Raw genomic sequence first — 21,798 nt, 5'->3', positions numbered from 1 at the left:
GCAGCTGCCCCTGCAGCCTCTCCGCCCTGCCTACTTGGTGCAGCAGATGACCTTGCTGCCCCAGATGCACGTGGCATGGTGACATCAACGTGCACCAGCACACGTGTCATAGGCCTGCTGACCTGGAAGTCAGTCATGGAGTCAGCCAGGTCTGGTGCCACAATGGGCTGGTCCAACAAGGGCTGAGCATGGATGGTGTCAGCCACATCAGCCTCAACGGGAGGGGGGGGATTATGGGTGCCCTTGACTGGTCCTCCACACATGGGGGGACAGGCTCACCCTGCAAGTAACGACCACGTCCCCTACCGGATCCACCACAGCCACCACTTGTGGCTCTTCCACCTTTGCCACCCTTACGGAATCCTCGCCTCCCAGCCATGGCACTGATGTTAATGTGCGTATGGGAGTGGCTGTAAAATATTGTCCTGGGCAATTGGGGGTCAAAGGGGTTGGGTACCAGATGGTAATTGTACCCTAGTGCTCTTGCAAGGCTGATTGTAACCCCTGGGGAAAGATGACGGGTCACGCTACGCACAGGAGCCCCAAAAAAGGGAGATGACATGCACGCAACCCCTCCTAGACCACGTGTGCAGAAAGATAAACCTGCACTACGCTGTGGCACCCAGTAACACAAGAATGAACGTATGCGTGTCACACGCAGCCTAGAATGACCTCTGAAGGGGTAGGCTACACACGGGGCAAGCACAGATGTTAGATACGTGCATGACTCACCGTCTGCCAGGTAAAAGACCGTGAAAAAGGAGCGTGTTTGGTTGGCAACACCCCCGCCAAAAGAAGATTTGTACGCTGTCTGAGGAGACAGGACAACAGTAGAAGGGAACACTGTTTGAGGGAACAGGCCCAGGTAAACCAGTAAAAGAGAAAAAAGAGAAAAATCTGTCAGAGGTAACAGGGAATACGAACTTGAAACGCCGTGAAGTAAATCGCGTGTGAACCGACAAGAAGTACAGAATTCACCCACTCGCTCTCCACGAAAAGCACGTACAAGGAAATGGTGTTCTACGCGTACCTTTTATACAGGCCCACACGTCCAGCGTCACTTACGCGGCGTGTACGCGCTAGGGCCATTTCCACCAATTACACGCTTTGTCACTTATTCGTGTAGGGCCATTTCCACCAATTACACGCTTTGTGACTTATGCGTGTACGGCCGTTTCCACCAATTACACGCTTTGTCACTTCTGCGTGTACGGCCATTTCCACCAATCACACGCGATGACACTCTGACGTGCAGTCTTTCCACGTGTGCTCTGTCATCACGTGCTGTGTGGGAAACACCCGTGCGGGTCACGTCACAGACGCGCTTACGCGCTGAGGGCCTTTGGTCCAATAGAATCGCGTATGCGTGCTGACGCGCTTACGCGCTAAGGGCCTTTCCTCGGTTTTCACGCTGACGTGCAGGATTTTCCCGTGCCAAATCACTCCGTACCAAGCTGGCCACGCGTAAGCACACGGAAGACCACGCTCCTGCCCAGAAGGCCGAACTACTGCCCCCCAGAGCCCCGAGCACGCTCCCACCTGCCATCTGCTGCTGCCTGACTGCCTGCTGCCCACGTGCACTGCCATTTGCTGCCTGCACATCAGCCAGGGGTGCTGTTGCTGTGACCACCCCTGCTGGAACCGAAGACTCCCGACTGGAATTCCATCGCTCCACAGCCCAGCCCCAGGACCCAGTTGCCCACCCACTCCTGCCTCTGGGGTTGTCATGTCGGGGCAAACACCATCTGTGACCACTGACAACCCCCGGCCAGAGAGGCATAGGGGCACCAGCTTCAGTGCCACCGAAGTTGGTGTTGAAGAGCAAGTCCTGGGGCAGTATGATGCCCTCTTCGGAAGTTCCCGCGCCGACAAGGAAGGACGGACTCGGATCTGGACTGACATCGTGACTGCCATCAACGCGGAGGGGGTGGCAGTCCGGGACTTACAACATGTCAGGAAGCGCTGGGAGGACTTCAGGTCCAGGACCCTGAACAAGGCCCGGCGCCTCTTGAAGGCAGCGGATGCCAAGGGGCGCCGGGGCCACTTGTCGGAAGAACAGATGGGGGTCCTGGAACGCATATCCCCAGCGCTCCACGTCCAGGTCCTAGAGAAGCAGACCCGTCTGGAGTCGAGCGGTGAGTGTACATGCATCCTGATTGTGAGCAGTGCGTGTGGTGATTATTCGGCATTGTGCCGGTTGCACATCTGTTTGTATGGGGTCGAGTATGGGTGGGGGTGTACAGGGCCGTGGGGCTGACACATGCGAGGGCTGTAATGTGTGAGACATGGATGGTGCTTGTGTGTGTGGGCTTGCATGGCAAATGCAGTTGTGCGTGCACACATGTTTGGATGAATGTGTATGTAAGTAGACATGTCCGTGATGTCAGGCATGTATGTTGTTTTCTGCTGCATGTATGAGCACTGTGTACATGTGCATGTGTGTGTATTTGACAAGGGTGCAACAGTGATGCAACATGGATGCATGTGACAGCGGTATGTGGAAGCCTGATTGGCAGATGTGACATGGATGCCCGTCTGAACAGTGCGACACTTGGCAGAGGTGTAGACATGCATGCAAGTGTGGTGGTGTGTGTACATGTGTGGTGCACTTCCTGTGTTGCATGTGATGTCTGGCTCCCCTTTGGCTGCTGATGCTGTTGTATGTGTAGGGATGGTGGTGGCAGTTGCGATATGGCTGTGGTATGGCTCATGTGTGCGAGTTGCAATGACATGTGTTTTGGGGATTGTGATGACATGTCTGAGGTTTGCCAATGCCACTCATGTGCAACTGTCATGCGTGTATGTGTCCATTGTACAGTGCCCTGATGCCTGTGTTTTGTTTCTCCCTGTCTGCAGCGTCAACTGATGAAGAGGGCGGAGAAGGTGCTGTGGAGCACAGCGGCGGGGATCCGACCGCCAGCCGGAGACGCAAGGCCCGGCTCCCCTCCTGTGTTGTCATCTCGTCGGGGAGTGAGGAGTCTGGTGCCGCGTCCCAGGCCGCAGCTGCCGGGGGGAGGTCCAAGAGGTGGAGGTTGCAGTTGGACTCCTCGGCAGCAGAAGGGGCAGCTGGGACCCCACAGGGCCCAACAGGGGAAGATGGCACGGAGTCATCCAGGTTGGTGGGGGGTTTGGTGGAGGAGGGGGCCGCGCAAGCACCAGAGACGGGGTCTGGAGGTGGGGATCCCACTGGTGCTAGTGGTGCAGTGCAGGACCAGGGACAGGAGGCAGCACAGGCGGCCGCGGAGGTGCCTGTGTGCAATCCTGTCCCCGATCCTGTCCCTGCATCATCTTGCACCAGCAGGGATGCCTACGTCCAGACCCGTTTTCAGCCAGGGGATGAGCTGACGTCAACTGGCCTTCCTCTGCCTGCGGACGTGGCCATCCAGGTCCGGGTTGAGCCTGTCCTGGCTGGTGTGGCGTTGCGTCAACGGGCCATGCGAGGTGACCTGCAGTCTTTTCATGGAGAGACTGCATGTCATCTCGAATGGCTCGTTGACCACGTCAGCCTGCTGGGACAGGTCACCCAGGCCGGATTCCGCTGTCTGATGGGGCTTGCTTCGACCCCCTCCTCAACTGGACCCCCTACGCGCCAGTCGTCCTCTGTGCCATCTTCCCACCCATCGGTCACCTGGGTGCCCTGTGGAGCTGCCTCTGACGGTGCGGCCAGGCTGGTGGAGGAGGCATCCCTGCCACAGTCGGGAGTCGGAGGTCCAGCAGGGGTGGCCACATCAACAAGTGCACCCCAGCCGGCGGAGGATGCGCAGGCAGCAGGAGGCAGTGCACGGGCAGAGGCAGAGCAGCAGCAGCAGCAAGATGGTGGGAGACATGAAGGCTCGGGGCTTTTGACATCGGAGGGGCAGGCATCGGCCAGAGGGCAGGGGGACCCAGGACAGAGAGTGTCTTCCGTGTGGCAGCGGTTGGGCCACGCCATAGGTGCGGAGCGGCGGCGGGCGGAAGAGGCGCGGCTCACAATGGTCAGGGCGGAGAACTCCATGCGGAGGGCCCTGAGGCGGGCCGAGTGCCTCGAGGCAATCCGCAGGGGGTTGGAGGAGGACACGGCGTCGTCCCTGCGGACCCTCGGGGCCATCATTCACATTGTAGTTTGTTTTCTTTCTTTAGCATTCTTTATTTTTTTCAATACAATTTTGTTTGCATACTTCACTGTGTGGTATCATCTCATTGGTTTCATGCATGTCATGTTGTGTGTTTTCCTATTCAATTGCAACCATTGTGTGTGACGGACATGGGTTCATTAGCTTCATGAACATTGGGGGTGTAAAATGTGATTTCCATTTCCATGTGGGTGAATGGGTTACTTGGTAGGGCTTTTTGGCTGTGGAGGCTGACCATTACGCACATGATTGGGGATTGTGAGGACCTGGTGGGGGCTGCCCATGGTGGCAGGGTGGTGGGGGTGGTGGGAGACATGAGTGGGGGCCTGGTGGAGGCTGCCCCTGCACTGCTGGGGGGTGGGGATGGTGGGAGACATGAGTGGGGGCCTGGTGGAGGGTGACCCTGGTGCCAGGAGGGTGGGGGTGGTGGGAGACATGAGTGGGGGCCTGGTGGAGGCTGCCCCTGCACTGCTGGGGGGTGGGGGTGGTGGGAGACATGAGTGGGGGCCTGGTGGAGGATGCCCATGGTGGCAGGGGGGTGGGGGTGCAGGGGGACATGCGTGGGGGCCTGGTGGAGGGTGACCCTGGATGCTGGGGGGTGGGGGTGCAGGGGGACATGAGTGGGGGCCTGGTGGAGGGTGACCCTGGATGCTGGGGGGTGGGGGTGCAGGGGGACATGAGTGGGGGCCTGGTGGAGGCTGCCCCTGCACTGCTGGGGGGTGGGGGTGCAGGGGGACATGAGTGGGGGCCTGGTGGAGGATGCCCATGGTGGCAGGGGGGTGGGGGTGGTGGGAGACATGAGTGGGGGCCTGGTGGAGGCTGCCCGTGGTGGCTGGGGGGTGGGGTGGTGGGATACATGAGTGGGGGCCTGGTGGAGGATGCCCATGGTGGCAGGGGGTGGGGGTGCAGGGGGACATGAGTGGGGGCCTGGTGGAGGGTGACCTTGGATGCTGGGGGGTGGGGCTGCAGGGGGACATGAGTGGGGGCCTGGTGGAGGCTGCCCCTGCACTGCTGGGGGGTGGGGGTGCAGGGGGACATGAGTGGGGGCCTGGTGGAGGATGCCCATGGTGGCAGGGGGGTGGGGGTGGTGGGAGACATGAGTGGGGGCCTGGTGGAGGCTGCCACTGCACTGCTGGGGGGTGGGGTGGTGGGAGACATGAGTGGGGGCCTGGTGGAGGCTGCCCCTGCACTGCTGGGGGGTGGGGGTGGTGGGAGACATGAGTGGGGGCCTGGTGGAGGCTGCCCCTGCACTGCTGGGGGTGGGGGTGCAGGGGGACATGAGTGGGGGCCTGGTGGAGGCTGCCCCTGCACTGCTGGGGGGTGGGGGTGCAGGGGGACATGAGTGGGGGCCTGGTGGAGGCTGCCCCTGGTGCCAAGGGGGTGGGGGTGGTGGGAGACATGAGTGGGGGCCTGGTGGAGGGTGACCCTGGATGCTGGGGGGTGGGGGTGGTGGGAGACATGAGTGGGGGCCTGGTGGAGGCTGCCCCTGCACTGCTGGGGGGTGGGGGTGCAGGGGGACATGAGTGGGGGCCTGGTGGAGGATGCCCATGGTGGCAGGGGGGTGGGGGTGGTGGGAGACATGAGTGGGGGCCTGGTGGAGGCTGCCCCTGCACTGCTGGGGGGTGGGGGTGGTGGGAGACATGAGTGGGGGCCTGGTGGAGGCTGCCCCTGCACTGCTGGGGGGTCGGGGTGGTGGGAGACATGAGTGGGGGCCTGGTGGAGGCTGCCCCTGCACTGCTGGGGGGGGTGGTGGGAGACATGAGTGGGGGCCTGGTGGAGGCTGTCCCTGGTGCCAGGGGGGTGGGGGTGGTGGGAGACATGAGTGGGGGCCTGGAGGAGGCTGCCCCTGGTGCCAGGGGGGTGGGGGCGGTGGGAGACATGAGTGGGGGCCTGGTGGAGGATGCCCATGGTGGCAGGGGGGTGGGGGTGCAGGGGGACATGAGTGGGGGCCTGGTAGAGGGTGACCCTGGATGCTGGGGGGTGGGGGTGCAGGGGGACATGAGTGGGGGCCTGGTGGAGGGTGACCCTGGATGCTGGGGGGTGGGGGTGCAGGGTGACATGAGTGGGGGCCTGGTGGAGGGTGACCCTGGATGCTGGGGGGTGGGGGTGGGGGGAGACATGAGTGGGGGCCTGGTGGAGGCTGCCCCTGCACTGCTGGGGGGTGGGGGTGGTGGGAGACATGAGTGGGGGCCTGGTGGAGAATGCCCATGGTGGCAGGGGGTGGGGGTGCAGGGGGACATGAGTGGGGGCCTGGTGGAGGGTGACCCTGGATGCTGGGGGGTGGGGGTGCAGGGGGACATGAGTGGGGGCCTGGTGGAGGATGCCCATGGTGGCAGGGGGGTGGGGGTGGTGGGAGACACGAGTGGGGGCCTGGTGGAGGCTGCCCCTGCACTGCTGGGGGGTGGGGGTGGTGGGAGACATGAGTGGGGGCCTGGTGGAGGCTGCCCCTGGTGCCAAGGAGGTGGGGGTGGTGGGAGACATGAGTGGGGGCCTGGTGGAGGATGCCCATGGTGGCAGGGGGGTGGGGGTGCAGGGGGACATGAGTGGGGGCCTGGTGGAGGGTGACCCTGGATGCTGGGGGGTGGGGGTGCAGGGGGACATGAGTGGGGGCCTGGTGGAGGCTGCCCCTGCACTGCTGGGGGGTGGGGGTGCAGGGGGACATGAGTGGGGGCCTGGTGGAGGATGCCCATGGTGGCAGGGGGGTGGGGGTGGTGGGAGACATGAGTGGGGGCCTGGTGGAGGCTGCCCGTGGTGGCTGGGGGGTGGGGTGGTGGGATACATGAGTGGGGGCCTGGTGGAGGATGCCCATGGTGGCAGGGGGGTGGGGGTGCAGGGGGACATGAGTGGGGGCCTGGTGGAGGGTGACCTTGGATGCTGGGGGGTGGGGCTGCAGGGGGACATGAGTGGGGGCCTGGTGGAGGCTGCCCCTGCACTGCTGGGGGGTGGGGGTGCAGGGGGACATGAGTGGGGGCCTGGTGGAGGATGCCCATGGTGGCAGGGGGGTGGGGGTGGTGGGAGACATGAGTGGGGGCCTGGTGGAGGCTGCCCCTGCACTGCTGGGGGTGGGGTGGTGGGAGACATGAGTGGGGGCCTGGTGGAGGCTGCCCCTGCACTGCTGGGGGGTGGGGGTGGTGGGAGACATGAGTGGGGGCCTGGTGGAGGCTGCCCCTGCACTGCTGGGGGTGGGGGTGCAGGGGGACATGAGTGGGGGCCTGGTGGAGGCTGCCCCTGCACTGCTGGGGGGTGGGGGTGCAGGGGGACATGAGTGGGGGCCTGGTGGAGGCTGCCCCTGGTGCCAAGGGGGTGGGGGTGGTGGGAGACATGAGTGGGGGCCTGGTGGAGGCTGCCCCTGGTGCCAGGGGGGTGGGGGTGGTGGGAGACATGAGTGGGGGCCTGGTGGAGGGTGACCCTGGATGCTGGGGGGTGGGGGTGGTGGGAGACATGAGTGGGGGCCTGGTGGAGGCTGCCCCTGCACTGCTGGGGGGTGGGGGTGCAGGGGGACATGAGTGGGGGCCTGGTGGAGGATGCCCATGGTGGCAGGGGGGTGGGGGTGGTGGGAGACATGAGTGGGGGCCTGGTGGAGGCTGCCCCTGCACTGCTGGGGGGTGGGGGTGGTGGGAGACATGAGTGGGGGCCTGGTGGAGGCTGCCCCTGCACTGCTGGGGGGTGGGGGTGGTGGGAGACATGAGTGGGGGCCTGGTGGAGGCTGCCCCTGCACTGCTGGGGGGGTGGTGGGAGACATGAGTGGGGGCCTGGTGGAGGCTGCCCCAGCACTGCTGGGGGGTGGGGGTGGTGGGAGACATGAGTGGGGGCCTGGTGGAGGCTGTCCCTGGTGCCAGGGGGGTGGGGGCGGTGGGAGACATGAGTGGGGGCCTGGTGGAGGATGCCCATGGTGGCAGGGGGGTGGGGGTGCAGGGGGACATGAGTGGGGGCCTGGTAGAGGGTGACCCTGGATGCTGGGGGGTGGGGGTGCAGGGGGACATGAGTGGGGGCCTGGTGGAGGGTGACCCTGGATGCTGGGGGGTGGGGGTGCAGGGGGACATGAGTGGGGGCCTGGTGGAGGGTGACCCTGGATGCTGGGGGGTGGGGGTGGGGGGAGACATGAGTGGGGGCCTGGTGGAGGCTGCCCCTGCACTGCTGGGGGGTGGGGGTGGTGGGAGACATGAGTGGGGGCCTGGTGGAGAATGCCCATGGTAGCAGGGGGTGGGGGTGCAGGGGGACATGAGTGGGGGCCTGGTGGAGGGTGACCCTGGATGCTGGGGGGTGGGGGTGCAGGGGGACATGAGTGGGGGCCTGGTGGAGGATGCCCATGGTGGCAGGGGGGTGGGGGTGGTGGGAGACACGAGTGGGGGCCTGGTGGAGGCTGCCCCTGCACTGCTGGGGGGTGGGGGTGGTGGGAGACATGAGTGGGGGCCTGGTGGAGGCTGCCCCTGGTGCCAGGGGGGTGGGGGTGGTGGGAGACATGAGTGGGGGCCTGGTGGAGGATGCCCATGGTGGCAGGGGGGTGGGGGTGCAGGGGGACATGAGTGAGGGCCTGGTGGAGGGTGACCCTGGATGCTGGGGGGGTGGGGGTGCAGGGGGACATGAGTGGGGGCCTGGTGGAGGGTGAGCCTGGATGCTGGGGGGTGGGGGTGCAGGGGGACATGAGTGGGGGCCTGGTGGAGGGTGACCCTGGATGCTGGGGGGTGGGGTCGTGGGAGACATGAGTGGGGGCCTGGTGGAGGCTGCCCCTGCACTGCTGGGGGGTGGGGGTGGTGGGAGACATGAGTGGGGGCCTGGTGGAGGATGCCCATGGTGGCAGGGGGGTGGGGGTGCAGGGGGACATGAGTGGGGGCCTGGTGAAGGGTGACCCTGGATGCTGGGGTGTGGGGGTGCAGAGGGACATGAGTGGGGGCCTGGTGGAGGATGCCCATGGTGGCAGGGGGGTGGGGGTGGTGGGAGACATGAGTGGGGGCCTGGTGGAGGCTGCCCCTGCACTGCTGGGGGGTGGGGGTGGTGGGAGACATGAGTGGGGGCTGGTGGAGGCTGCCCCTGCACTGCTGGGGGTGGGGGTGGTGGGAGACATGAGTGGGGGCTGGTGGAGGCTGCCCCTGCACTGCTGGGGGGTGGGGGTGGTGGGAGACATGAGTGGGGGCCCGGTGGAGGGTGACCCTGGTGCCAGGGGGGTGGGGGTGGTGGGAGACATGAGTGGGGGCCTGGTGGAGGCTGCCCCTGGTGCCAGGGGGGTGGGGGTGGTGGGAGACATGAGTGGGGGCCTGGTGGAGGGTGACCCTGGATGCCGGGGGTTGGGGGTGGTGGGAGACATGAGTGGGGGCCTGGTGGAGGCTGCCCCTGCACTGCTGGGGGGTGGGGGCGCAGGGGGACATGAGTGGGGGCCTGGTGGAGGATGCCCATGGTGGCAGGGGGGTGGGGGTGGTGGGAGACATGAGTGGGGGCCTGGTGGAGGCTGCCCCTGCACTGCTGGGGGGTGGGGGTGGTGGGAGACATGAGTGGGGGCCTGGTGGAGGCTGCCCCTGCATTGCTGGGGGGTGGGGGTGGTGGGAGACATGAGTGGGGGCCTGGTGGAGGCTGCCCCTGCACTGCTGGGGGTGGGGGTGGTGGGAGACATGAGTGGGGGCTGGTGGAGGCTGCCCCTGCACTGCTGGGGGGTGGGGGTGGTGGGAGACATGAGTGGGGGCCTGGTGGAGGGTGACCCTGGTGCCAGGGGGGTGGGGGTGGTGGGAGACATGAGTGGGGGCCTGGTGGAGGCTGCCCCTGGTGCCAGGGGGGTGGGGGTGGTGGGAGACATGAGTGGGGGCCTGGTGGAGGGTGACCCTGGATGCTGGGGGGTGGGGGTGGTGGGAGACATGAGTGGGGGCCTGGTGGAGGCTGCCCCTGCACTGCTGGGGGGTGGGGGTGCAGGGGGACATGAGTGGGGGCCTGGTGGAGGATGCCCATGGTGGCAGGGGGGTGGGGGTGGTGGGAGACATGAGTGGGGGCCTGGTGGAGGCTGCCCCTGCACTGCTGGGGGGTGGGGGTGGTGGGAGACATGAGTGGGGGCCTGGTGGAGGCTGCCCCTGCACTGCTGGGGGGTGGGGGTGGTGGGAGACATGAGTGGGGGCCTGGTGGAGGCTGTCCCTGGTGCCAGGGGGGTGGGGGTGGTGGGAGACATGAGTGGGGGCCTGGTGGAGGCTGCCCCTGGTGCCAGGGGGGTGGGGGCGGTGGGAGACATGAGTGGGGGCCTGGTGGAGGATGCCCATGGTGGCAGGGGGGTGGGGGTGCAGGGGGACATGAGTGGGGGCCTGGTGGAGGGTGACCCTGGATTCTGGGGGGTGGGGGTGCAGGGGGACATGAGTGGGGGCCTGGTGGTTGGTGACCCTGGATGCTGGGGGGTGGGGGTGCAGGGGGACATGAGTGGGGGCCTGGTGGAGGGTGACCCTGGATGCTGGGGGGTGGGGGTGGTGGGAGACATGAGTGGGGGCCTGGTGGAGGCTGCCCCTGCACTGCTGGGGGGTGGGGGTGGTGGGAGACATGAGTGGGGGCCTGGTGGAGGATGCCCATGGTGGCAGGGGGGTGGGGGTGCAGGGGGACATGAGTGGGGTCCTGGTGGAGAGTGACCCTGGCTGCTGGGGGGTGGGGGTGCAGGGGGACATGAGTGGGGGCCTGGTGGAGGATGCCCATGGTGGCAGGGGGGTGGGGTGGTGGGAGACATGAGTGGGGGCCTGGTGGAGGCTGCCCCTGCACTGCTGGGGGGTGGGGGTGGTGGGAGACATGAGTGGGGGCCTGGTGGAGGCTGCCCCTGGTGCCAGGGGGGTGGGGGTGGTGGGAGACATGAGTGGGGGCCTGGAGGAGGGTGACCCTGGATGCTGGGGGGTGGGGGTGGGGGGAGACATGAGTGGGGGCCTGGTGGAGGCTGCCCCTGCACTGCTGGGGGGTGGGGGTGGTGGGAGACATGAGTGGGGGCCTGGTGGAGAATGCCCATGGTGGCAGGGGGTGGGGGTGCAGGGGGACATGAGTGGGGGCCTGGTGGAGGGTGACCCTGGATGCTGGGGGGTGGGGGTGCAGGGGGACATGAGTGGGGGCCTGGTGGAGGATGCCCATGGTGGCAGGGGGGTGGGGGTGGTGGGAGACACGAGTGGGGGCCTGGTGGAGGCTGCCCCTGCACTGCTGGGGGGTGGGGGTGGTGGGAGACATGAGTGGGGGCCTGGTGGAGGCTGCCCCTGGTGCCAGGGGGGTGGGGGTGGTGGGAGACATGAGTGGGGGCCTGGTGGAGGATGCCCATGGTGGCAGGGGGGTGGGGGTGCAGGGGGACATGAGTGAGGGCCTGGTGGAGGGTGACCCTGGATGCTGGGGGGTGGGGGTGCAGGGGGACATGAGTGGGGGCCTGGTGGAGGGTGAGCCTGGATGCTGGGGGGTGGGGGTGCAGGGGGACATGAGTGGGGGCCTGGTGGAGGGTGACCCTGGATGCTGGGGGGTGGGGTCGTGGGAGACATGAGTGGGGGCCTGGTGGAGGCTGCCCCTGCACTGCTGGGGGGTGGGGGTGGTGGGAGACATGAGTGGGGGCCTGGTGGAGGATGCCCATGGTGGCAGGGGGGTGGGGGTGCAGGGGGACATGAGTGGGGGCCTGGTGAAGGGTGACCCTGGATGCTGGGGTGTGGGGGTGCAGAGGGACATGAGTGGGGGCCTGGTGGAGGATGCCCATGGTGGCAGGGGGGTGGGGGTGGTGGGAGACATGAGTGGGGGCCTGGTGGAGGCTGCCCCTGCACTGCTGGGGGGTGGGGGTGGTGGGAGACATGAGTGGGGGCTGGTGGAGGCTGCCCCTGCACTGCTGGGGGTGGGGGTGGTGGGAGACATGAGTGGGGGCTGGTGGAGGCTGCCCCTGCACTGCTGGGGGGTGGGGGTGGTGGGAGACATGAGTGGGGGCCCGGTGGAGGGTGACCCTGGTGCCAGGGGGGTGGGGGTGGTGGGAGACATGAGTGGGGGCCTGGTGGAGGCTGCCCCTGGTGCCAGGGGGGTGGGGGTGGTGGGAGACATGAGTGGGGGCCTGGTGGAGGGTGACCCTGGATGCTGGGGGGTGGGGGTGGTGGGAGACATGAGTGGGGGCCTGGTGGAGGCTGCCCCTGCACTGCTGGGGGGTGGGGGCGCAGGGGGACATGAGTGGGGGCCTGGTGGAGGATGCCCATGGTGGCAGGGGGGTGGGGGTGGTGGGAGACATGAGTGGGGGCCTGGTGGAGGCTGCCCCTGCACTGCTGGGGGGTGGGGGTGGTGGGAGACATGAGTGGGGGCCTGGTGGAGGCTGCCCCTGCACTGCTGGGGGGTGGGGGTGGTGGGAGACATGAGTGGGGGCCTGGTGGAGGCTGCCCCTGCACTGCTGGGGGTGGGGGTGGTGGGAGACATGAGTGGGGGCTGGTGGAGGCTGCCCCTGCACTGCTGGGGGGTGGGGGTGGTGGGAGACATGAGTGGGGGCCTGGTGGAGGGTGACCCTGGTGCCAGGGGGGTGGGGGTGGTGGGAGACATGAGTGGGGGCCTGGTGGAGGCTGCCCCTGGTGCCAGGGGGGTGGGGGTGGTGGGAGACATGAGTGGGGGCCTGGTGGAGGGTGACCCTGGATGCTGGGGGGTGGGGGTGGTGGGAGACATGAGTGGGGGCCTGGTGGAGGCTGCCCCTGCACTGCTGGGGGGTGGGGGTGCAGGGGGACATGAGTGGGGGCCTGGTGGAGGATGCCCATGGTGGCAGGGGGGTGGGGGTGGTGGGAGACATGAGTGGGGGCCTGGTGGAGGCTGCCCCTGCACTGCTGGTGGGTGGGGGTGGTGGGAGACATGAGTGGGGGCCTGGTGGAGGCTGCCCCTGCACTGCTGGGGGGTGGGGGTGGTGGGAGACATGAGTGGGGGCCTGGTGGAGGCTGTCCCTGGTGCCAGGGGGGTGGGGGTGGTGGGAGACATGAGTGGGGGCCTGGTGGAGGCTGCCCCTGGTGCCAGGGGGGTGGGGGCGGTGGGAGACATGAGTGGGGGCCTGGTGGAGGATGCCCATGTTGGCAGGGGGGTGGGGGTGCAGGGGGACATGAGTGGGGGCCTGGTGGAGGGTGACCCTGGATTCTGGGGGGTGGGGGTGCAGGGGGACATGAGTGGGGGCCTGGTGGTTGGTGACCCTGGATGCTGGGGGGTGGGGGTGCAGGGGGACATGAGTGGGGGCCTGGTGGAGGGTGACCCTGGATGCTGGGGGGTGGGGGTGGTGGGAGACATGAGTGGGGGCCTGGTGGAGGCTGCCCCTGCACTGCTGGGGGGTGGGGGTGGTGGGAGACATGAGTGGGGGCCTGGTGGAGGATGCCCATGGTGGCAGGGGGGTGGGGGTGCAGGGGGACATGAGTGGGGTCCTGGTGGAGGGTGACCCTGGCTGCTGGGGGGTGGGGGTGCAGGGGGACATGAGTGGGGGCCTGGTGGAGGATGCCCATGGTGGCAGGGGGGTGGGGTGGTGGGAGACATGAGTGGGGGCCTGGTGGAGGCTGCCCCTGCACTGCTGGGGGGTGGGGGTGGTGGGAGACATGAGTGGGGGCCTGGTGGAGGCTGCCCCTGGTGCCAGGGGGGTGGGGGTGGTGGGAGACATGAGTGGGGGCCTGGTGGAGGCTGCCCCTGGTGCCAGGGGGGTGGGGGTGGTGGGAGACATGAGTGGGGGCCTGGTGGAGGATGCCCATGGTGGCAGGGGGGTGGGGGTGCAGGGGGACATGAGTGAGGGCCTGGTGGAGGGTGACCCTGGATGCTGGGGGGTGGGGGTGCAGGGGGACATGAGTGGGGGCCTGGTGGAGGGTGACCCTGGATGCTGGGGGGTGGGGGTGCAGGGGGACATGAGTGGGGGCCTGGTGGAGGGTGACCCTGGATGCTGGGGGGTGGGGGTGGTGGGAGACATGAGTGGGGGCCTGGTGGAGGCTGCCCCTGCACTGCTGGGGGGTGGGGGTGGTGGGAGACATGAGTGGGGGCCTGGTGGAGGATGCCCATGGTGGCAGGGGGGTGGGGGTGCAGGGGGACATGAGTGGGGGCCTGGTGAAGGGTGACCCTGGATGCTGGGGTGTGGGGGTGCAGGGGGACATGAGTGGGGGCCTGGTGGAGGATGCCCATGGTGGCAGGGGGGTGGGGGTGGTGGGAGACATGAGTGGGGGCCTGGTGGAGGCTGCCCCTGCACTGCTGGGGGGTGGGGGTGGTGGGAGACATGAGTGGGGGCCTGGTGGAGGCTGCCCCTGCACTGCTGGGGGTGGGGGTGGTGGGAGACATGAGTGGGGGCCTGGTGGAGGCTGCCCCTGCACTGCTGGGGGGTGGGGGGGGTGGGAGACATGAGTGGGGGCCTGGTGGAGGTTGACCCTGGTGCCAGGGGGGTGGGGGTGGTGGGAGACATGAGTGGGGGCCTGGTGGAGGCTGCCCCTGGTGCCAGGGGGGTGGGGGTGGTGGGAGACATGAGTGGGGGCCTGGTGGAGGCTGCCCCTGGTGCCAGGGGGGTGGGGGTGGTGGGAGCCATGAGTGGGGGCCTGGTGGAGGATGCCCATGGTGGCAGGGGGATGGGGGTGCAGGGGGACATGAGTGAGGGCCTGGTGGAGGGTGACCCTGGATGCTGGGGGGTGGGGGTGCAGGGGGACATGAGTGGGGGCCTGGTGGAGGGTGACCCTGGATGCTGGGGGGTGGGGGTGCAGCGGGACATGAGTGGGGGCCTGGTGGAGGGTGACCCTGGATGCTGGGGGGTGGGGGTGGTGGGAGACATGAGTGGGGGCCTGGTGGAGGCTGCCCCTGCACTGCTGGGGGGTGGGGGTGGTGGGAGACATGAGTGGGGGCCTGGTGGAGGCTGCCCCTGCACTGCTGGGGGGTGGGGGTGGTGGGAGACATGAGTGGGGGCCTGGTGGAGGATGCCCATGGTGGCAGGGTTGTGGGGGTGCAGGGGGACATGAGTGGGGGCCTGGTGAAGGGTGACCCTGGATGCTGGGGTGTGGGGGTGCAGGGGGACATGAGTGGGGGCCTGGTGGAGGATGCCCATGGTGGCAGGGGGGTGGGGGTGGTGGGAGACATGAGTGGGGGCCTGGTGGAGGCTGCCCCTGCACTGCTGGGGGATGGGGGTGGTGGGAGACATGAGTGGGGGCCTGGTGGAGGCTGCCCCTGCACTGCTGGGGGTGGGGGTGGTGGGAGACATGAGTGGGGGCCTGGTGGAGGCTGCCCCTGCACTGCTGGGGGTGGGGGTGGTGGGAGACATGAGTGGGGGCCTGGTGGAGGGTGACCCTGGTGCCAGGGGGGTGGGGGTGGTGGGAGACATGAGTGGGGGCCTGGTGGAGGCTGCCCCTGGTGCCAGGGGGGTGGGGGTGGTGGGAGACATGCGTGGGGGCCTGGTGGAGGGTGACCCTGGATGCTGGGGGGTGGGGGTGGTGGGAGACATGAGTGGGGGGCTGGTGGAGGCTGCCCCTGCACTGCTGGGGGGTGGGGGTGCAGGGGGACATGAGTGGGGGCCTGGTGGAGGATGCCCATGGTGGCAGGGGGGTGGGGGTGGTGGGAGACATGAGTGGGGGCCTGGTGGAGGCTGACCCTGGTGGCTGGGGGGTGGGGGTGGTGGGGGACATGAGTGGGGGCCTGGTGGAGGGTGCCCCTGGTGGCAGGGGGGTGGGGGTGGTGGGAGACATGAGTGGGGGCCTGGCGGAGGCTGCCCCTGGTGGCTGGGGGGTGGGGGTGGTGGGAGACATGAGTGGGGGCCTGGTGGAGGGTGACCCTGGATGCTGGGGGGTGGGGGTGCAGGGGGACATGAGTGGGGGCCTGGGGGAGGGTGACCCTGGATGCTGGGGGGTGGGGGTGCAGGGGGACATGAGTGGGGGCCTGCTGGAGGCTGCCCATGGTGGCAGGGGGGTGGGGGTGGTGGGAGACATGAGTGGGGGCCTGCTGGAGGCTGCCCCTGGTGGCAGGGGGGTGGGGGTGGTGGGAGACATGAGTGGGGGCCTGGTGGAGGCTGCCCCTGCACTGCTGGGGGGTGGGGGTGGTGGGAGACATGCATTGTTGATCAGTAGTGCAAGGTGACATGTGGGTTGGCTGGGGGGCATGCCCATGGTGGATGGGCTGCCTGCGGGACATGGGCAGGGGTGCAGGGTAGTCCCCCATGGTGTGGGCTGCCTGCAGGGGCCGTGGAGGTTGTGGAGCGTACACCTGGGAGGACCCACACGGCCAATTCACGTGTAGTACTCCCCAGAACCCCTGAAATACACATTCCCTGCTGGTATCGCGTGTGGAACTTCCCGCGCACCCCTGAAATACACGTACCCTGCTCGCACTGGGACAATCGCGTGTGCAACTTCCCGCGCACCCCTGAAATACACATAAACTGCTCGCACTGGGACAATCGCGTGTGCAACTTCCCGCGCACCCCTGAAATACACGTACCCTGCTCGCACTGGGACAATCGCGTGTGCAACTTCCCGCGCACCCCTGAAATACACATACCTTGCTGAAATCGCGTGTGGAACTTCCCGCGCACCCCTGAAATACACGTACCCTGCTCGCACTGGGACAATCGCGTGTGCAACTTCCCGCGCACCCCTGAAATACACGTACCCTGCTCGCACTGGGACAATCGCGTGTACAACTTCCCACGCACCCCTGAAATACACGTACCCTGCTCGCACTGGGACTATCGCGTGTGGAACTTCCCGCGCACCCCTGAAATATACGTACCCTGCTCGCACTGGGCCAATCGCATGTGTAACTTCCCGCGCACCCCTGAAATGCACGTACCCTGCAGAAATCGCGTGTGGAACTTGCCACGCACCCCTGAAATACACGTACCCTGCTCGCACTGGCCCATTTGCGTGTGGAACTTCCCGCGCACCCCTGGAATACACGTACCCTGCTGTAATCGCGTGTGGAACTTCCCGCGCACCCCTGGAATACACGTACCCTGCTTGCACGGGGCCAATCGCGTGTGGAACTTCCCGCGCACCCCTGAAATACACGTTCCCCGCTTGGCGTTTGCTGTTTGGCAGCCCGGTGAACTGGTCCAGGGTTCGCGCAGCCCTTTGCGATGATTTAGCGATTTTGATTGCTTTTCCTTGCGCGAGGGCGTTCTTGGGGGCGTTACTGGCGCTGCTGCAGGGTCGCTGCGATTCTCTGCGCCACGGCTAGTTTGGGAGCCTGAAATCCATGAATACGCTGTGCGCAGAAATCGGTTTTAGCGCACGTGCCTGGCGCAGACAATCGCACGCGGACACTCTGCGCCAGCCGCTTGCGACACTTTTCTGCGAAATTCTATGAATTACCCTCTCGATGTCTTATGTGTGACACTTCATTGTAAATGCATAAAGCATCCCTGTTTACCTTTACACATTTAGTGAATACATGAAAAAGGGATGTAGTGAGCTCAGTAAAGTAAGTGACTGCTGTGATAAACTGTATCATTCTGCTTCCTATCACAATAAATCACCCTTGTTTTACCCAACAGGTTCCATTAAATATTGTGTTTTTCTTGTCAGAGAGGTTTAGTATATGGTTTGGTGGTACACATATCCACTTTGTTAAGCACAAACAACTGTTTCTGCTCATGAAAGAACACAATGCAGAAATCTAAATATGTTGATGTAAAATGAAATATGGGTTGGTAGGAGATGTGGATTACTGGATACATTGGGGACAGTGAAGCATGTCACCCGGGCACACATTCTGGCTTCTCCACTTGGCCGATATGCCAATATAAGAATCCTGACTCGCCGGCATAGACTAGGTGCGATGGACATTATCATATTTTAGCAATGCACTCCCTGTGTACGTTAGACTGCATTGAGCATATTATGAGCACTCCTCTCATGATCCTGCTAAGTGTGTTGTGAAATATCATGTTTGCGCTGACAGCTTAGTACGCTATGTTATTTTATCAATCTAACTCATTGTTGGTTTTCCTTTATATTTCTGATGCCTCGTAGACCTTCGGCCACATGACATCACTTCCTGTGACAGTATCAGAGACAAACGTCATGTGACGACACCCCCTGTGATGTCATTAGATTTGTGATGTCACTTCAGCTACACCTGGCATTATGGTGAATTGACATCCCTGACTAAAAACCCCTGTGTGCCCTAAAAGGCTTTTGTCATGGTGAAGGTCTCAGTACTTACCCATTAAGGCCCAGGACTATCCAAATGTATGTCTTGAATTGTTATATATTTTCAGCGACCTGATGCCTGTGTGCTACCTGCGCGATATAAGTACACATAACATAACACATAACATAACATTCCAAGACACCACACATTTTCGAAAAGTGAAACTAAAGCAGATCTCTGTCTCACTCCAAACTGCCAACAAATGAAAAAAGACAATGATGAAAAATAGCAAATGAAGCCCCACAAATTGTATTAGGTGTGTGTGTACTCATTTGTCATCGCGTGTTCTACGGGCTACTTCGTCGTGAGTCATAAGAAATCTGTGTTGGGGTTTGACTACACCTTCTTTCACTATTATCCCGTCAGTTTATGTCAGTCTGGTTTGGGCTTGTCATAGCTTTTTTTCATCCCTGACGTGATGTTTAGCCAGCAGGTTACAGGTACCTCCCGAGCTTTCTGCGAAAGTCTCTGGCACGTCCTAGCAGTTCTGAGAAGTCGCGTATTTCACCATCCTGACAGGGAGGAAGGAAGAGGCAGCCGAGCTCCGTCTCTAGGCTACGTAGAGCCCGGGAGAAGAGGCATTCTGTGAGCGAGGCGTCGATAAGAGTGTGATACGCCACAGCCGGACAGGTAAGGCTTGTGTATACAGGTAAGATGAAATTCCTATACTGCTGTGGGTCAGGGGAGGAAGGTGGGGGGCGGGGGGTGCTGCACTAAACGTCAGGGATCAATGTCAAGTGACCAAAACAACGCTGCGATTTTTGAACGGTAAAAGAAAAGCCTGGAAGGAAGGCAGTATACCTTTTGACTAGATTTCTAATCTACGTTCATTCGCTGCATATGGATGACACAGACTCATTCCAAATGCAACTGCGTATTGTCCTTCATTCCATGTTTGTTACTGTATGTAAATAAGATTCGTAGAATTCATAAAAAAAATGTAACTTTAATAATCATCTCATCACATAGGATTCACTGTCACAGAACATACATTAATAATGTGGTCTAAATAGTAGTGTATGTACATGTGACTAATCAAATTCCGAGTTACCAGTGGTCCAGGGGTGAATATCGGTTTCTAAACCATCCACCAGCCTCACACCTCTAATACACCAGAATGGATACGAACAGATTGGAATAAATAAGCATACTGACAGGAAGGTGGTTGGTATGGTTAATAACCACAATAGTTGGTAAATGTTTCATGGCTTTATCAAAAGGGGAAAGATCCTTAAAATGTCTCTAGGGGCCTTCTGGAAATGACAAGGGGGACAGAACCACAATGTACCTTTTGCTGTGTTCTTGCTGCTCAACAGGGCTGAGTCAGCTATATGGTACTTTGTAGGCTTCTGTGACAGAGTTTGAGAGTCAGCTGTGGGTATCAGGTGGCAGGAGGGTTCAGCGAGGTAAGCTTGACGAATGGCTGCAGGCTGGCCTACACTGCGACTCTGAGTCAGGAATCATGGTCCCATTGCTGATCTGTGGTTCTGAAGCACTGGTCGAGATGTCTCGGGTTTCATTCAGCCACTGCGGCTTGACAACAGTCAGCATTGCAGTTGGTTGTGGATCAGTTGCTTGTTGTCGCACTTCTCCCAGCTTTGTGTCATCCTTTAAGGTGGATGGCCCACAGCTGTGGAGTGTGTTGTAGGCAGCTGCCTAGTGCTTTGCTTCAGGTAGAGAGACCTTCTGGCACTTCCTGTCCAGGGAGCTTGCTTTGGAACCTAGCAGGGCACGTTGTGTGCTGGCCGGGTACCGGTTCTGAAGTGACTGGAGGGTCCTCTGAGTTCTTTTCTCCCTCTGTTCCCTGGGAGAAATTTAGTGAGGGATCTTGTTTCCCTCTTTGGATAGCCTGGCCTTCCTTGACTGGCGGAAGATGTAAGGCAGACTGTACCTTCAGCCAGGATCCAAGGTTGAGTTCTTCTTTCTTCCTCTGAAGTTTTCAGATGATCTGCTTAAAGAGGTGCCACTGCCCTCTTTTAAAGCCATGTGGGCCACAGTGATTGGTGTATGCTAAGCCTAACTTAGTGAAGGTGTTCATGGTACGCATCAGAGCGGAGTCGACTTCAGGGTACTTTTCATACTTCTGAGACAGAGTTTGAAATGGGAGTCAGTTGTGGGTATCAGGTGGCAGGACGGTTCGGCGAGCAAAGCTTGACGAATGACTGCGCACTGGCCTACAAGGTGGCTGAGGGTCAGGAATCTTTGTCTTGGTGCTGATCAGTGGTTCTGAAGCACTGGTCGAGAGTCTTGGGTTTCATTCAGCGACTGCGGCTTGACAATGGTCAGTGTTGCAGTTGGTTGCAGATCGAGGCACTCCACTTGGTCAAAAATGTCCTTTAAGGCAGACGGAGGAAAATTCTTTTCATTTTACTTCTCTCATCTTCATGTCATCCATAAAGGCAGACTGCCCACAGCTTTGGAGTGCGTTGCAGGCAGCTGCCTATTCCTTCATTTTGGGTTCAGAGACATTCCTGCACTTCCTGTCAGGGGGCTTGCAGCAGAACCTAGCAGGGCATGCTGTGTGCTGGCCCAGTACCGGTTCTGAAGCAGCTGCAGGGTCCTCTGAGTTCTTTTCTCCCTCTGTTCCCTGGGAGAGGTTCAGGGGAGGGATCTTGCTTACCCCTTTGGATATCCTGACCTTCCTTCACTGATGGAAGATGTAAGGGAGACTGTTCCTTCAGCAAGGGTAGAAGTGTGAGTTCTTCTTTCTTACTTCTGGTGAAGTATTTAGATGATATGCTTAAAGAGGGGCCACAGCCCTCTTTTAAAGCTAAGTGGGCCACAGTGATTGGTGTAGGCTAAGCCAACCCTAGAGAACCAATTCTGGGGTCCTGCCAACAATCTTCTGTATGTGTGAGGTCATAACCAGAGTACTTTGCAACAAGAAAGGTAAATGCTGTATAGTGGTTTCAGCAGAATGCAGAGTAGCAAAGTAGTGTCACCATGTCATACAGAATGTTCTGGAGTGTTGGAATGTTTTTACTTGGTTGAGAAATCAGTTTGCTGTCAAGGATGCCAAGAAGGATGTGCTGGGGGTCTTAAGGATTGTACTTCAAGAAATAAAGTTACTATTCTTGCATAACCAAACCGAGTAAGCTGCTTTATTACAGTGGCAACAAGGATTGACCCCCACCATCTACCAGGAAAGAAGCTGGATACCTGGACTGGAGTAATTGCAGTTTTATGACTACCGACACTACGGAATTCCCTTATTCGTAATTGCTACCACGGATGGTTTGTCTGCTGGAGTATCATACTGGAGCTGACTACGTGTTGATCAGCCATCCGTGAACGAAGGAGGGAGCACAGGATTGTCTTGTTGGTGGAGACTACTGCGTATAATTTGACTGTTGGATTGTCTGCGGAAACACAAAACTGATAATGTAACCATGCGCAGCCATCTGTGAATGAGGTAGTGAGCACTACGTTTGTGGACGGCAAATGAGAATCTGCTCAGGCCAGGGGACAGGTTAAGATAAGCACTGGGAGCACTGCAGCGTTTGAATATGGAAGCGTGTAGTACTTCCAAGCGTACAGAGCAGCAACCGTACGTTTGCTTTCGGAAAGTTGTTCGTCACCTAGCAACAGAAAACAACAC

The 21,798-nt window shown here is 62.6% G+C and overlaps 1 protein-coding gene across 4 annotated transcripts in view; it reads left to right on the top strand.

Moving 5' to 3' along the window:
- The first annotated feature begins 18,681 nt into the window (after nucleotides 1–18,681).
- Nucleotides 18,682–21,798, top strand: part of LOC138526335 (interleukin-1 receptor type 1-like) — a 450,187-nt gene continuing 447,070 nt past the window's right edge. For 2 of the 4 annotated variants that reach the window (XM_069636948.1, XM_069636947.1), the window contains exon 1: nucleotides 18,683–18,830. The gene's annotated coding sequence lies outside the window, so the exon portion shown is untranslated. Of the gene's footprint in view, nucleotides 18,831–21,798 lie in introns of all 4 variants that reach the window. The other 2 variants (XM_069636950.1, XM_069636946.1) reach the window with 2 other exon arrangements.

Source organism: Ambystoma mexicanum, chromosome 7p (assembly GCF_040938575.1).
Source record: "Ambystoma mexicanum isolate Mex_15411 chromosome 7p, UKY_AmexF1_1, whole genome shotgun sequence".
Classification (NCBI taxonomy): Eukaryota; Metazoa; Chordata; class Amphibia; order Caudata; family Ambystomatidae; genus Ambystoma; species Ambystoma mexicanum.
Note: the sequence above shows the minus strand (reverse complement) of the source record. Positions and strands in the feature narration are given on the sequence as shown.